Source organism: Canis lupus, chromosome 3, assembly GCF_003254725.2.
Source record: "Canis lupus dingo isolate Sandy chromosome 3, ASM325472v2, whole genome shotgun sequence".
Taxonomy (NCBI): domain Eukaryota; kingdom Metazoa; phylum Chordata; class Mammalia; order Carnivora; family Canidae; genus Canis; species Canis lupus.
In genome coordinates, this window is record NC_064245.1 from 30,335,452 (window position 1) to 30,351,528 (window position 16,077).

The following is a 16,077-nucleotide window of genomic DNA, read 5'->3' on the forward strand; positions in this document are numbered from 1 at the left end:
AACCAGGGAAATGACTGTGGACACCAGTCTGGGTCTGCATATGTGGCCAACAGGAAACCCTGGCTGCCAATTTAGTGGGTTACTTCAAAAAATAATACTGGATACTTAAATTACTTTTGTGTTCAATACAGCTTATAATGTGTTTAGTGTGCATTAACTGGAGCATACTGTCACATGTTGAAAATAATAATAGTGTGAAGGCAAATATGAGAAAGCCCCAATGGAATTATTGGAATGTCACTTCTTAAATGCAAACACACATAAGCACAAAGATTTTTTAAAAAGAAAAAATGGCATACTTAGCATTACTAAAGAGTAATATTAAAATGAGATTTCAAAGCAAGCTAGTCAGAGCTTGAAATGACAAAGTGGGTCACCTTCTCTACCCACAGCCAAAATGCATGGCTGTTCCCTGCTGCAGAGGTTCCTATGCTGCATGACTCAGCTGGGTAACTTAAAGCAAAGAACAAACATTGCAGATATTTCTGCTAGAAAAATTTCAACCCCCACCCCCGAGATCACTATCTTGTGTGGATCTGCAGATTTAAAAACCAGAATACTGGCACAGAGTCTAAAATACATCACTAGTGTTCCTGGTGTTCCTACAAAGAAGTTTAAAGCTGCAGTCTCTCAGCAATCCCAGGAGCAGTGACAGGGAGGGAAGGTCCACGGAAATGGCCCAAGAGTAGGAGAACTAACCCTAGTTCTTTCAAAGCTCCCGATCTAGACCACACTGGATGGCTGTAATCAGGTGTAGGCCATCATGGTATACTGGAAAAGACATTGATCTTGGTTCAGTCAATTATAAGCCATGTAATGGAAAGTCACAAGTTCTCTGAGTAATGAAAGGCCTAGTGTCATTATAAAGACTATATAATAAGCTACATGCACACGCTATGTACAAACATGCATAGGTTCCCAGGATTCGCCAATAACTGACAAAAGGAAAATGTGGGGCCCCTTAGCTCAAAAAATGTCAAGATGTGAGGGCAGGGCATAAACCAAACACGAGGTCTTTCTTCTAAACGTCAGGACCGGTGAGGCCGTGCACATCGAAGGCCCATGAACCAGCCCTCAGTGTTATCATCCCACAGATTGGTGTTCCTTGAGAACAGGACCTCTGTGACTACACAGCTCAATCTCCAGAGTACCTTGCATTTGACAAATATTCAGGAAACATTTGACTACTTACAGGACTGCATTATAATGAAAAGGAAGCAGGGTGTCTTATATTAAGGAAGGAATCCCTTCATGTTATAAAACAAATACTGAAAAAAAAAAGAAAAAAAAATAAAACAAATACTGATTAAAGAGAAAAGACATCTTTTACAGTACAGTGCCTGCAAAGCAACACGTTAGGAATGTTATGTTTTCTCTATTTCTCTATTACCCTTTTCACATAATCTTAAAAGTAGATATAAAAATCATCTTTCTACAGCTGAAGAAATTAAGACTCTAAGAGATTAAGAAACTTGCCCATGGTTACACCATTTTTCTCAAACAGCTCATCCATCTGATGAAATTTACTGAGCTCTTACTATGCTCCAAGTACTGTTTTAGGCACTAGGGATAAACAGCAAGAGAAAACAATAACCTATCTCTAATTCTGTCCTTGGCCTCTTGGAGTATTAGTTCAGTCAGGATAGAAAGATAGAAATGAAACAATCTTACTTTTTAAAAAAATGGTAAAATGAGCTTTAAAAACAGAGTTTCCACATTCAGCAAATGAAAATACAGGATGCCTGGATAAATTTAAATTTCATACAAACAACAAATAACATTTTAATATAAGTATGTCCCATGTAATATATGAGACATACATAGATTATGAAATGTTTTATTAACCTGAATTCAAGTTTATGGAGTATCCCATTTTTCTCCAACAGCCTCATTTATAAAGAAAAGAACACTGTGAGAAAAGAAAGAATTTTCACCTCAGAGGGTTGGGAAGCTGCCCCAGAAAGGGAAGATGAGCGAAGGACAAAGAGCATCGGGAGTTAATACGGTGGTGGTAGGGTGAAGCGGGTGATGAGGTTGCTGTAGCAGGACAGGGCTGATGTTTGAAGGTTGCTAGGATGGGAACGGTTTGGAGGTTAAACAAAATGAAGCTACAGAAGTGAGCAGGGGCCAGACCATTCAGAGCTCTGAAGGCCATGCTAAGGTTTTCAGCCTTTCTGCTGCCAGAGCAACGTGTTGTAAATGCTGCTCCTTCTGCCTATGCCCTTCCTTCTGTGATACCATCTCCATAACTGTCTCCACAGGGTTCTTTCCAACCACCTATCTCACTCACTCGGCCCCCTGACTCCTACCACAGAACTTAGTCGTCGTTATGTCTGTCTTGCCAGTTGGAAGATGACTTCTCTGAGAGCTTCAAGTAGAGACTCAATAAATAGTGAAGAGAGCAACACAGCCTAGAGAGCTCATGTGTTCTGGGTCCCTGTCACGCTTCAAGTGCTAGTTCAAGTACTCTTGCAAGTGTAGACCACTAATGATGACATATAACTTACTTGGCAGAGCTTGATAAACAGCATATTCTGGGCTCACCCATGGAACTACTCATTTAGAATACCTAGCGTGAAGCTCAGACATCTCTATTTGAATAAGCTCCCCAGGAAAGTATGATACACAGGACTACTAAGAACCATCCAAGGATTCGGCTATACTAAGAGTCTAATTCATAATATTTTCAAAGAATAACAAATAACAAGAAAAAGCACTTTGTCTAATTAGTCATAAATCTCACTGTGCTCTTGTGTTATAAGAGGGCCCAAGTGCTATGAGAAGACTAAAGCCCATTAATGTAGTTCTTAGTTTCCAGCCTTAATCATTTGCAGTACATACTGGGCACAGGAAATGATATAACAGCCATGGTGTATACTGGGTGCTCAACAGAAAGCATTCAAAATTTGTCAGGTTGAGGCACCCGTCTGGCTCAGTCAGTAGACCATGCAACTCTTGATCTTGGGGTTGTAAGTCTGAGCCCCACATTGGATATAGAGATTACTTAAAAATAACATCTTATAAGGGACACCTGGGTGGTTCAGTGGCTGAGCGTCCGCCTTCAGCTCAGGGTATGATCCCGGGGTCCTGGGACTGAGTCCTGCATAGGGCTCCCCACAGGGACCCTGCTTCTCCCTCTGCCTGTGTCTCTGCCCCTCTCTCTGTGTCTCTCATGAATAAGTAAGTAAAATATTTTAAAAATGACAACTTATAAAATAAAATAGTCATGTTAAATTCATCTGCATATCTATTTTAACTGAGATTAGCAAACTGAGATTATTATTTTTCAAATTTGGTCTTTTAAAAATGTTTCAATCCATAATCATAATGACATAATACAAAATCTAACAGATCTATTATTCTACAAAAACAGAGCCCATAGTTCCATGTATAATTACAAAATGAGTTAATAAAAAACACTTCTTATATTCTACCTATCAGCAAAGTTCAAATTTAAAATATAACCCATCAATGAATAAAGAAGATGTAGTATATATACAATGGAATATTATGCAGCCATAAAAAGAATAAAATCTTGCCATCTGCAACAACGTGGGTGGAGCTAGAGTATATAATGCTAAGTTAAATAAGTCAGTCAGAGAAAGATAAATATCATATGATTTCACTCATATGTGGAATTTAAGAAACAAAACGAATAAAGAAAAAAAGAGACAAAAAGTGGACTCTTGAATTTACAGAGTTTAATTTGAATTTACAGTCTAGTTTGTCTAGAACAAACTAGTGGTTACCAGAGGACAGGCGGGTGGAAGGTGAGTGAAAGGTGATGGAGACAAAGAGCACACTTATCATGAGGAGACTGAGTAACGTATAGAACTGTTGAATCACTATATTGTACACCTGAAGCTAATATACCTTGAATATGAACTATACTGGAATTATAATTTTAAAAAATAAAATTAAATATAGCTCATCATATATTCCTGTATTTCATGGAGGGAACGAATATTAGAACCAGAAGGTACCAAACCATCCAGTCCATTGCCCTCCCTTTATTTCATCTGGTTCAATTCTTCCCACCAGGGGAACCCATGATGATACGCAACTAGTACCAAGTGTCCCTAATTACAAGGGGTGTTTGTGATAAAAATAAGTGGTGCCTTTATACACCACTAGGACCATATTTCCAGCAAGAATTAAAATAGTAACTTGACCTCCCACTGTTCTTTCATCTGTGTCAAATAAAGAAAGGAGCTCCAAAATCAATTCACCACAACATTTACACTGGTTGCTCCATAGGGCAGAATTGAAAAAGCAAAGCAAAAGCAAAGGCAATTTGGCAATATTGTGCCAAAACCACACACAGACAGGGGACTGTCTCTCTTAGGTTTACTGCAGACCTGACCTAGATGAGTTCGTGTTAAGTGTGCACAAGGATATACTATTGTGAACCGTGGGTCAGACAAAAGGCACCGCAACACGGAGAAGCAGCACGGCTGCAGGGTAGGCTGTCCCCTGAGACAGCCGCACAGGATTCAAAGGGTGTCCTAACTTTAACCATTCATAGACTACCTGCCACCGTGCAGGAGGAGCGACGCTGAGTGGTAGCAAGGCAGTTTGACAAATCTGCCTTGAGTGGTCCCGTGATATCTGGCACATTATGATACCCTTTGTGGTACTCTCCTTAAGGCTGGAAACTGTACCCTGTTTTCTGAGGCACCCTCCACACTTAAGGAATATGACTGGGTTAATAATGAGAAGAATTTTTACCTAAAAGCTCTGAGGCTAGGCTGCTGCTCGCACCAGAGAAGCAACTTGGACTGTCATCAGGTCATGAAAAATGAATTTGCTTTCTCTACTACATGACCAAAAACACTCAGATGTAATCCAGAGCTTCCCCCGCCCCCCCACCTCCTCCAGACAGCAGCTTAATGGCATCTGATTCTATATAAGGCTGTTAGGAAAAGTCTATTGTCTGCATTTGCTGACATTGAAGGCTAAATTTCATTAAAGGAACAGCACTGGTGTATGTCTCCAGAATTTTTTAAAAGGTAAAACTGTTTTCTTTTTCCCTTAAAGGGACTGTGTTTCATAATCTTTTCCATTCATAGATAATTTGTAGGCACAAAGCTGAGACCATCATCTTTTGTCTTCAAAACAACTTTGTAAACATGAGACTCCTAACTCTGGGACACGAACAAGGGGTGGTGGAAGGAGAGGTGGGCGGGGGCTGGGGGTCACTGGGTGATGGGCACTGAGGGGGGCACTTGGCGGGATGAGCACTGGGTGTTATGCTATATGCTGGCAAATCGAACTCCAATAAAAAATTAAAAAAAAAAACTTTGTAATAAAAACTCGTCTGAGCTCTTTTCCACATTTGCCAAATGTGGGGAATGAACCCCAGAGGGCAAGTCACTAATGCCTGGGCGGGGGGTGAGAATCTTTGTCTCTGGGCTCTCCCATGACTGCCTTCCCTCTGGCCTTCCTGCCTTCCCTCCACCTCCCCCTTCCAATCCTTCCGCCACACATCATGCAGCTTTGGACTCATTCAGCAAAGCCAATGGAGAAGTCTATGCCCGGAGGCTTCCAGAAGGCGGGGTTCCTTCCAAAAACTAACGCGTGGATTGGGCTTTTTATTTTCTACCGGGAAGCGCTCTCAGCACACATTTCGTGGCAGGAGAGAGGCGTGCAGCGCCGGCTCCGCAGGCCCACCTGGCCGCCCCACCTGGCCGCCCCGGGCGGGCCTCCTGGCGAGGAAGGGGCGCCCCGCCGAGTCTCGGGGACCCCAGCCCCGCAGCTTTCACAGCAGACGGGTCCCGGGAGCGAGGCCCTTCGGGGCGTGCCGAGAGAGCTGGCGGCCCGGGAGACCCACGCAGGCTCTGCTCCGGGATAAGACCGGGAATTCGGCTGGAGCCGCCAGCCAGGCGCTCAGGAGGGGGCGCGGCCGAGGCCATCGCGGCGCCCCTGCGGGGGCGGCTGACACGGCGCCCCGCTGCTGCGCACTGCGGAGCACCGCGCGGCCGCCCCCGGACCCCTCCCCGGGCTTCCCCCGGCCTCCCTCGGGCCCCCCCCCGGGCTTCCCCCGGACCGCCGCCCCCCCAGCACCGCGCGGCCGCCCCCGGGCCCCCCCCGCGGAGCACCTCGCTGCCTCCCCCGGACCCCCCTCGGGCTTCCCCCGGACCCCCCCCCGGCCTCCCCCGGGCCCCCCCCGCGGAGCACCTCGCGGCCTCCCCCGGGCTTCCCCCGGCCCCCCCCCCCCGCGGAGTACCTCGCGGCCTCCCCCGGACCGCCCCCCTCGGCTTCCCCCGGACCTCCGGCCTCCCTCGGGCCCCCCCAACGGCCTCCCCCGGACCCCCCCCGAGAGCACCGCGCGGCCGCCCCCGGACCCCTCCCCGGGCTTCCCCCGGACCCCCCCCCCCGGCCTGCCCCGGGCCCCCCCCGCGGAGCACCGCGCGGCCGCCCTGGGCCTCCCCGCCACCCGCAGCCCCTGACGCACGCGCGCCCCGACCCCCGCCGCCCCGCCCCGCCCCGCACTCGGGCCCACGCAGCGGTGACGCGAGCGCCCCTCCCGCCGCCGCCCCCCGTGACTCCCCCCCGCGCCGCCCGCGGGCGCCCCAGGTGCCGGGGTTGTGCGCCGGCCGGGGGCAGCCGCTGCCGAAGTCCGTCAGCGCGCTGCGCATCCCGCAGGACGGCCGCGAGCCGCAGGGCCCAGCCGCAGAGCCCGGGCGGAGCGGGAGCGGCCGACGGCCCCGAGGGACGCGGGGGCGCTCGGCGGGAGGGAGCCCCGGGTCCCGGGGCGGCCCGGCCACGGGACTCCCGGTGCTGTGCTCCGCCCCCGGCCCCGGCCCCGGCCCCGGCCCGCGCACACCCCGGACGCGGCCCCGCGGACGCGCGACGGCCCCTGACCCCGGGGTGTCGGTCGGGCTGGCTGGGCGCGGGGCCGCCCGCCTCTGCTCCCCACCGGCCGCGCGCCCGCAGCGGGATCCAGCCCGGGAGCTGAGCCCGCAGCTGCGGCGCGGACGCCGGTCGCACGCCCGGCGGGGCTGGAGCGGCTCGAAGGGACTCCGGCCCCGGCTCCCGTGCGACCGCGGCCGCCGAGCACCCGGGAGGGCCCCCGGGCCCCGCTCTGCTTCACCCCGACCTCCCGGTCCCGCCCCAGCAAGCGCCCGCGGGCCCCGCCAGGCGCCTGCAGCCGCCTCCTCGGGGCACGCGGGCGAACGTGCGCTCCACGAGGCTGCGGAAGTTCCCGCCGGGCGCCCGGCTCCCGGCTCCCGGCTCCCCGCCCCGCACGGCCGCCGCGGGCCCCACTCACCGCTCCCGCCGCCGGGATCCCGGCCCCGCTCGCTCCCCGGGCCGCCTCCGTCCGCCCCTCTCGCCGGCAGCGCGCGGACTGGCGACTCCGCCGAGCGTGTCAGCGGCGAAGGGAGGGGCGGGAAAGTGCTCGGGCGGGCGCGCCGCGGCCCCCCCGCCCGCTCCCGCCCCCGCCCCCGCCGTGCTGCAGTGCCGGCCGCCGCGGGGCGGGAGTCGGGGCGCCGCGCGGGGGGGCGGGGGGCGGGCCGACGGGCCCGGGGGGGCATGGGGGGCGAGGGGCGGGCCCGGGGGGGTATGGGGGGCGGGGGGGCGAGGGGCGGGCCCGGGGGGTATGGGGGCGGGGGGCGTGGGGGCGGGGACGGGTCCGGGGGCGCATGGCAGGACGGGCCGACGGGCCCGGGGGGGCCGGGAGGGGGGGACTGCAGTCCCCACCAGTGGCCAGGACCCTCGGAAGACTCAGCGGGGGGTTCCTTAACTGGTCCCTAGCTGTAACTCTGCGTGCTCCTGGGGGCGGCGCCCCACCGTGGCCCCGCGACACCACCGGGAGTCCTGCGCGCTGACCTCGCGGTCGCCCGGCACCCAGGTTTGCCCCCTCCGGGCCCGGGCCGACCCGACCCGTTGACGCCAGCGGGCTCCGCGGCGCACCTGGCAGCCGAGCTGACCAGCCACCCCCCTCCCGTCCACACTGGCAGACGAGTCGAGTGGACACGTGGGGAGCAAACTTTGCTGGGCGTCTGAGGGCTCCCTAGGGCCAGGTGCGCCCAGACAGCGGATCCACAGGCGGACAGGGCAGGTGGCTCTTTTAGGGGGAACTATTGAATATCTAAAAAGGGGAGGGAGGCTCCGTGATTTTGTCTCCCCCCTCGAGGCCCCGGCTGAGCTCCCCCAGTGGAGGCGGCTGGCGGCGCCGCCCTCCCCCCCCCCCCCCCCCCGCGTGCTGCCACCCGGGTGCCGCGAGGAGCCGGCGTCCCCAGGTCGCTCCGAGGCGCCCGCGCGGGCCGGGCGGGGCCGGGGCGGCCGGGCGGCAGGTGTCGCCCCGAGATGCGCTCCCGCCGTGGGGACCCGAAGCCGACCCAGCGCAGCGCCGGGGCGCGGGGCAGCGGGGGCCGCGCACAGGCACACGCGCACAGCTTTTCGGCCGGTGTGCCCTGACCGTGTAAATACGCCTGGATGGGTGAACGGATCAGCGTGTAGATGGAAATACGACTTTACGCGCACTTGCGCGGCGGCGAAGAGCTACGGGGCCGCTCAGGCGGCCTCCCGCCCAGAGAAGAGGGTCGGGAAGGAGGCGGTTCGGTTCCGCGCGGTGTCGGAACGTGAGCTCCCTGGCTTGCTCTGTGTCACTCTGCGGGATAACTGTGGAGAGAGGAAGATAGAAACAGTCCTTGCCTGTAATTTCCCCTTGTCGCCATTTCAGGCACTCCTGAACTCTAAGTTATGATCCCCCCCCCCCCACCCCAACGTCCTGTTGAACCTACACCTGCTTTACTACATCGACCTTTGAAAACCTGCTTGGGGCTTGTTTCGATGAAAGGCTTTGCAGTTTGCAACTATATGTAGTGCCCTAAGGTGAAGGTGGACAGGGAACATGAAAATTAGGGAACATGCTTATTTGCATTTCATCGATCCCTCTGCATAAGCAAATTATTTAAATTGAATAATTATTTAGGCTAAAATTATTGTGCTGTTACATTGAGAAGAGAAATATATCCCATAGGAATGCCTACAAATCTAGCATTGGAAATGAAATTGAGAAATTTTAAAAAAATCATAAATCTTATCCAGATTGCCTGCATATTACATATGAAACTTTGTGCTTTCAGCTGCAAAATATGCCGGTGATCCACTGCGTTCCCAAATGGACAGACACCCTCCTGAGAACCTTCCCCCCAAATGTCACATGACAATGGATTATTTCTCCAACAAGAGAAGTTCAGAAAACCACAAATGATCAATGTGCCCTGTGCTATGCTCTCTTTTGCTTCAATCATTTCCTTGTGCTGTCCATGGAATATACTTTAAAAAGTATATAAATTTTTCTAGCTGCCAAGTTTCCATGTCTTGATGCACTTGAAGATAACAGCTCCTACAGGAAAATTCCCGATTGTGTATTTTTGAGAAACGTCTGATTTTTTAAGACCGGCTTGTGTTGGAGGAGGGTATTTTAAGGCTGTACCTTTGGAGGACAACAAATATTTTGTCATGATGATGGGACACATAGATTCTTCAGCCTGCCCACCAAAACCGCTCTCATTTTAGGGTCCTAAAAACACTTGTCTTATAGGAGCTGATGGAGGGTAAAGGGTACACCTGCACTGTTCCCACAAAATCCTAGAGCTCTGATGTCACTACCCTCCTACCAATCTGGAATTCTATTCCACAGTGCAGAATCTGCTGAGCATGGTTGGAAAATAAGCCATTAAACACACCTATGGAGCATCAAAGATGTGTCTTCACATCTGCTAAGTACAGATGCTGTAGTGATTACATTTGATAACATACACGAGAAGCACAGCCTAGCACATAGTGGGCGTAGATTAAATGCTAATGCCCCACCCCTTCTAGTAGCCAGAGTGAGGTTTTCCCAAGTTTGTGCCTCCGAGTGCTAGTCCTATGTTTCTGCAAGCTCAGGGTAACTGGCAGCAGGCTTCCAGAACAGAGACCTCAAGGGAGCCTCATACACTTGGACCAAGGCTACACAGCTCCAGTTTTCCTCACCTTCATCATCAAGGGTTAATAAGGAGGCCGACACCCTTCTCACCCCTAATGCTCACAGCCTCCCCAACACTCTATATCTTGAGTCAGTCAACGTTAATCTCATGAAGCCCTTAATGCCTATTTATGTGGGTTACCACAAGCAGCTGGGGAATCTCAAGCGCATTTCTTATCTCTTGCATTTTAACACTCATAAGACTGAACACATCCTACATGTCCCTTTCTCCCTATCCAGCTCCTGAAACCTCCTGTTTTGGCCTTCTGGAAGGCACATTCCACCATTAGCAAAATGCCCTATGTCTTCAGCCTCATCTCCGAAGGTTCCCTTCACTTCCTGCTCTAATGGAAGCCTGATTCTCTCCCTAGAGAGGCTGCTTCCACACCCCTGGCAAATGATGGCTGGTTTTTCCCTCTCCAGCTCTTGTATCACTCTATCAGGAGATAAGAAGGTAGTGTCTTGTTCCTCGGTGCTGCTTTCAGGACGTTGTTCATTGCTTCTCACTAAAACCTATAGCTTTGGATCTTCCTTCTTTGGGTTGATTTATACTGTTGCTGCTATGCTCAGACCTCCACAGCACCCTGCACCTTTCCTGACAATATTAGCTCCTAATTCAAGGTCACTTCCTAAACAGTAACCCTACCTTAATCCTCACAAATTTAATGCACATGAAGATTTCATTGCAACCAGCACTACCCTTAGTCCTAAGCAAGAAGGGTTCTGCACCTGGACTTTAGAATGCCTTATTAAAACATTTTAAGTCCCCCTTTGGTGGCTGTGTTTGCAGCCCCAAATTTCCCTGAAACTATGAATTCAGTTTAACTTTGGGCTGGTAATTTCCCAGTACTGTGGCAGAAGAAAATACTTTCTGGAAGAGCTCTCCTTTATCCTAGACTTCAAAAAATATTCCCTCAAGTAAGCTTTTAAAGAAATCTAGAAAATGAAGCACACAAAACAACTAAACACACAAGGAAGGACGACACCATGAAGAAGAGTCAGCAGATATAACAGAAGAAACATCAGTCCTTCCTCAAGAAAAAAACTTCAGGTGTTGGAATTACTAGTCACGATTCTTTCTTTACTTGAAGAAAATTAGAGACAAGTTTATAAATATTTGCAGGTGATAGGAAACTATAAGGAATAACCAACCATATTTGAAAAGGTACCAAATCAACCTATCCAACTCTACTGGTTGTCTTACCAACATCAAATCCAGCTTCCACACACATATAACACACCTTCCTCCCTCCTTAAAGAACCTTGATTTTATTTAGGGATCAGTCTTTTTTTTATTATTGTACCATATATTTAACAAAATTATTTTACACAGAATGCTAAGAGCACATTTCTTCATATTTTACAGAAGGGCTTGAAATTCATGTCATTGCAGTACCAAATCTAACTCCTAACTAGATTGATTACATTTTGTTTAGAGTTTAAAGCCTTAATGTCAATAATCATTATTATGATTAATAATAATTACTGACTGCAAAATATATTCAAGAAATAGTGAATTAAGTTTAATTCAATCTCATATGCCCTGAGGGAGGTGCAGTATTTGGAGGAGTATTTGCTATGTCCAAATAATGTCCTCTTTGGAACTTCTGTGACTGCAGGGTTGTGAATTATCAGTCCCTTCCCTTGCTGCCAGACATCATGCTATCAATCTCCTTTACTCCCTGGCAGGGTCTTTTAAGATCTATGAAAAAACAATTATAAGATATAAGTGTATGCCTTTCTTTCTAGCTTCTGGGTAGACTTCTTTTTTTTGTTTTTTTGTTTTTTTGTTTGATAGTCACATAGAGAGAGAGAGAGAGAAAGAGAGGCAGAGACACAGGCAGAGGGAGAAGCAGGCTCCATGCACCGGGAGCCCGACGTGGGATTCGATCCCGGGTCTCCAGGATCGCGCCCTGGGCCAAAGGCAGGCGCCCAAACCGCTGCACCACCCAGGGATCCCTCTGGGTAGACTTCTTTTACTCACAGCTGAACACATTCTTCCACGTACATTATCCACGAACTCTAAAAAGAGTATCTGGTACATAGTAGATTCTCCACAAATGTCTACTGATTTAAACCGAGCTGTGTGTTGAGTTCATTTCCGCTGAGAAAACAAGAAGGATGTCTTCATCTGTTGGTCCTGAAATCATAGAAGGTGTTTGGCAAATATTTTCTTAAAGCCAGAATGGCTTCAGGATCTTAGTAAGCAAAAGGAAAGCTTTTAGGGTCCAGATGGAAGGCTGAAAATGAAAAAAAAAAAAAAAAAAAAAAAAAAAGAAGCTCAGTGAAAACTCAGATTCTGGAAGAATCCTTCTGCTCAAACTGCCAGGGAAGAAACTGCACCAGACAGGGTCAGGAAACAAGAATCTGAAGAGGTCTCTAGCTTCCACTGGTGGCTCAGAGGGAAAGGTAACATGTCACTTGGGAGTCTGTGCTCGGGCAGAGATGGGGAAGGGAGTAGAAATATCCACAAGAGACACTCGTTGGCAAAAAAGAAGCAGAATTTCATGTCTGGAAAACTTTCCTGCTAAGAAGGAGAGAGATGAATTAAAGAAAATGAATCTGTTCAGGGCTGCACCCTGGGTGTACTCTGCGGGCCCATAATCATACCTCTCTATATAGATTGCTCCCTGTGTCTGGGTATCTAGAAGAAAGTAGATTTGTCATCCAGACCATGTCTAACCTCCGTGCGTGTGACTACTGATAAGACGCAGAAGGGGCGCCGTGTTCCTGAGGTCTCAGTTCCGGGAAGAGGAGCTCCCGACACCTGAATGGTGGCAGAGCAAACTGGAGCCACCTCACGCGACATGTGGTGCCTGGCCATTAGTTTAGAGATGCCCGGGAGAAAGCACGGCTGTGGGTAGGCGTCTCACTTGCTCCAGTCTCTCGATGACCGGGTCGGGTCTCTGAGTAAAGTGTAAATGCCTCGGCCTGCTCACAAGGGAAGCATTGAATCACCAGGTGGCCGGGATGGGATGACTTGGCCGTTCTCTGACCTCAGCCATCCCATCCCGGTGCTTGCATAGTGGGCCCGGGGAACTGTCAGTGAAGGATGGCAGTTGGTAGATATGTACTGCCCCACGGAGGGACAATTCTGAGAACATTCTATACAGTCTCTCAGAGGGGTTTCGATAGGATAGTGCCCATTTGGCCATAGTGGTGACCAATTTTTTAGTCAACAAACTACTGACTTTCCTCCCTTCCTTATCTCGCTTCTTCACCTGCTTACTGTACCTCACATGATCAATTCTCTAGTAAACCACATGTAATCAAACCCTAAACCCAAACTGAGACAACCATTGTGCAAAGCCAGACATAATCAGCTCCATACTCTTGATAGCTTTTAGGTTCTACTTTGTATATGGCCTTATTACTTATCAGCTTGGTTATACAGTGTCCGGCCTCATTTCCTGAAGCGCCATAGCCTTTGAAAGCCCATAGACTTCTAACAATGGTTTCCATTGTTTTGAATAATTTTGAATTATTTTGAATATTTAGTCAAACGTTTAATTAATGTTCTACATTCCTTCTTGAACTCCTCTTTCCAAAATGAGACTTATCAAGAATGTTTCTGTATGAGGGATGTGGAGCTTCAAATTTTGCAATGCCTTCTTTGGAGGGGTAATAGTACAACATCTTGAGAAACCTCCAGCATTCCTACAGTTTTAATTTGATTTAGATTAAAGCAGACAGACAGACAGACACACACACACACACACACACACACACCTACTTTGTGGCAAAAGTAATCTCTTTGAAATTTTTCCTGCTCTTTTTCTTTCAGTGACTTCTGTTGCTGCTCCAAGCTCTGTAATAAGTATTATGGATCATTTATATCTAAATGATTTATAGCTCAAATATGAATATTCCCATTGGGTCTCTCATATTATCACCGCCTGGATTTTCCTTTTTCACAATCTACTACAGGTTTGTTAATACATTAAATTCTATTAAATCATTTTCCTATTCAATGGAGAATTATTGTTCTCATGTTCAGAATTTTTCTTGCATGATCTACCTGTGCCAAATTTGTGTTCTAACACTCAGCTTTCTATTTTAATAATAGACATGCTGATTTCCCCATATGATCTAACTATCATGTAGTTAGCTCTCGGAAAGTTAGGTTTATTTCTATTTTTAGCATGATCCATACATATTGGTCCTGACCAACTTTTGGGTCACAAATTGCTTTTTCTTTCAAGAGGTAGCAACATGGGGCACTTGGATGGCTCAGCGATTGAACGTCTGCCTTCAATTGGCTCAGGTCGTGATCCCGGGATCCTGGGATCGAGTCCCACATCAGAATCCCCGCAGAGAGCCTGCCTCTCCCTCCGCTTATGTCTGTGTGTATCTCTCTCTGTGTCTCATGAATAAATAAAATCTTTTTTTTAAAAGAAGAGGTAGCAACACCATGAATGTTAAGATGGAAACATTTAGTCTTAGAAGTCTAATTCATGTTTTCTCTTGCTTTACACTTAGACTAAAGCTATATATATATATTTTAACTATCCATGACTTTATTCCATCCCCAGTCCCAAGAAGAGTTCTCTGGGTGCTGTAGTAACCATTTTCTGCATAATGATGCATCTTATATGGACACTATATCTCCCTTACTAAAACTTAAGCTCATTTCTACGTGGAGTGGCAGCCCAGAATGAAGGGTTCTTTGATAACGGGGCCAGGTGGATTAGGTGAGGCTTAGGTGGATTCCCACCTCTACTACTGATGAAAACTCAAGCTCATCCCAGGCTATTATGAATTCCCAGGGAGGGAGTAGGAAGTCTCATTTTGGCGTGAGGACTAAGCCATAGGTTACCAAAAGTTCAGTGTTTGGGGCTGTGAGGTAATTGTCTGCTTTCTGACCTGCTGAGGAAGAAGCTTCTTTCCTTCCTCCCACCTCCTTTTCATTCATCCCACAAGAGGCAGAATCAGGTTACTAGGGGGTCCCTTAAAAGTATGGTGGGTTTCATCTTGTCTCTCTGACTCAACACCTCAAAGGTCACCTTAATGCCACAAAAGTCCTGTTTCCAAAAGAAGGAACTAATTTCTAAAGGCTTTCTGGGAATGTAGGTTCAGAGACCCCTTCAAAGAACAGAAGTTGCCCAGAATTTCCATTAAAGAGACTCCCAAAACACATTTCCTTAGGTTTTCCTAGAGGCAACGCAGAAAACGCACAGAAATGGGTAGACGATATCATAGATCATTGGTTCTCAGAATGCTCAGTGAAGAGATTTCCTTGGTATATCATCCTGATAGGTTAGGCTAAGAGTCACAGAACACAGAGTTTGTAAGACACCAGAGGATGGCTGCAACTTAACACACTGGCCTAATGTCACTTTGGCAAAATGGAAATTCAACAGCCACCATACGTGCACCTTTCCAGAAGAAGACAAGATTCAGACCCCCTGGGACAAAGGTCAGTGGGTACAGACAGTGGTCTTAGAGGTTGTCATGTGGAGACCTCAGAGTCCCAAAGAAGGCAGGGCTCCATATTCTTATTTACAGAGAACAAAAGGATTCTCAGCAGGAAAAATAATATTGAAGTGCCACCATCACAAGTTGCTACATGTGTTCTTGCAGAGGGCCTTGGTCCCAGGGCCAGTAGACACTCTCCTGGTAGAGCAGGCCAGAGGCACAGTTGTCTCCGTGGTGGGTACCTCCTCCTCGTTTACCTGGAAACGTCTGCATATAAACAAGGTGCTTGCTGAAGATCCTTAGAGCAAGGGCAGCAAGTTGGCAAAACTCTGCTTAGAACACAGGCAAGTGGACAGCAGAGATGTGATAGGGGTTTGGGTTGGCGGGGTGGCTGTCGGTTAAGCATCTGCCTTTGGCTCAGGTCAGGAAGGCAAAGTCCTGAGATGGAGCCCCGCATCAGGCTTTCTCCTCAGCAGGGAGCCCGCTTCTCTCTCTGCCCTGCTCCTGCCCCCTCCACCTTCTGCCAAATAAATAGTTAAAAAAAAAAAAAAAAAGTTCAGGTTGGTGAAATCCCCCAGAAACTCAGGGCGCTGTGCCTGGTCTCCTTTGCCAGGATGAAAGGCACGGGCTGGGGCCCTTAGGGCCCTGGGATGGTCTTAGATGTGGGGCGGGCCTGGATCCCA

The 16,077-nt window shown here is 49.2% G+C and overlaps 1 protein-coding gene and 1 long non-coding RNA gene across 2 annotated transcripts in view; both read right to left on the bottom strand.

Annotated features, from left to right (window-relative positions):
* The window catches only part of SV2C (synaptic vesicle glycoprotein 2C), a 207,706-nt gene extending 200,297 nt beyond the window's left edge, over positions 1-7,409 (bottom strand). Inside the window, exon 1 of the mRNA XM_049108368.1 lies at positions 7,271-7,409. The gene's annotated coding sequence lies outside the window, so the exon portion shown is untranslated. The remainder of the gene's footprint in view (positions 1-7,270) is intronic.
* Positions 7,410-11,200: 3,791 nt separating this feature from the next.
* On the bottom strand, positions 11,201-16,068 carry LOC112653780 (uncharacterized). The gene is made up of 3 exons (XR_003132524.3): positions 12,590-16,068; positions 11,964-12,119; positions 11,201-11,681 (listed from the first exon to the last, which is right to left on the bottom strand). It is a non-coding gene; the product is annotated as an uncharacterized LOC112653780 (long non-coding RNA).
* Positions 16,069-16,077: the final 9 nt, after the last annotated feature.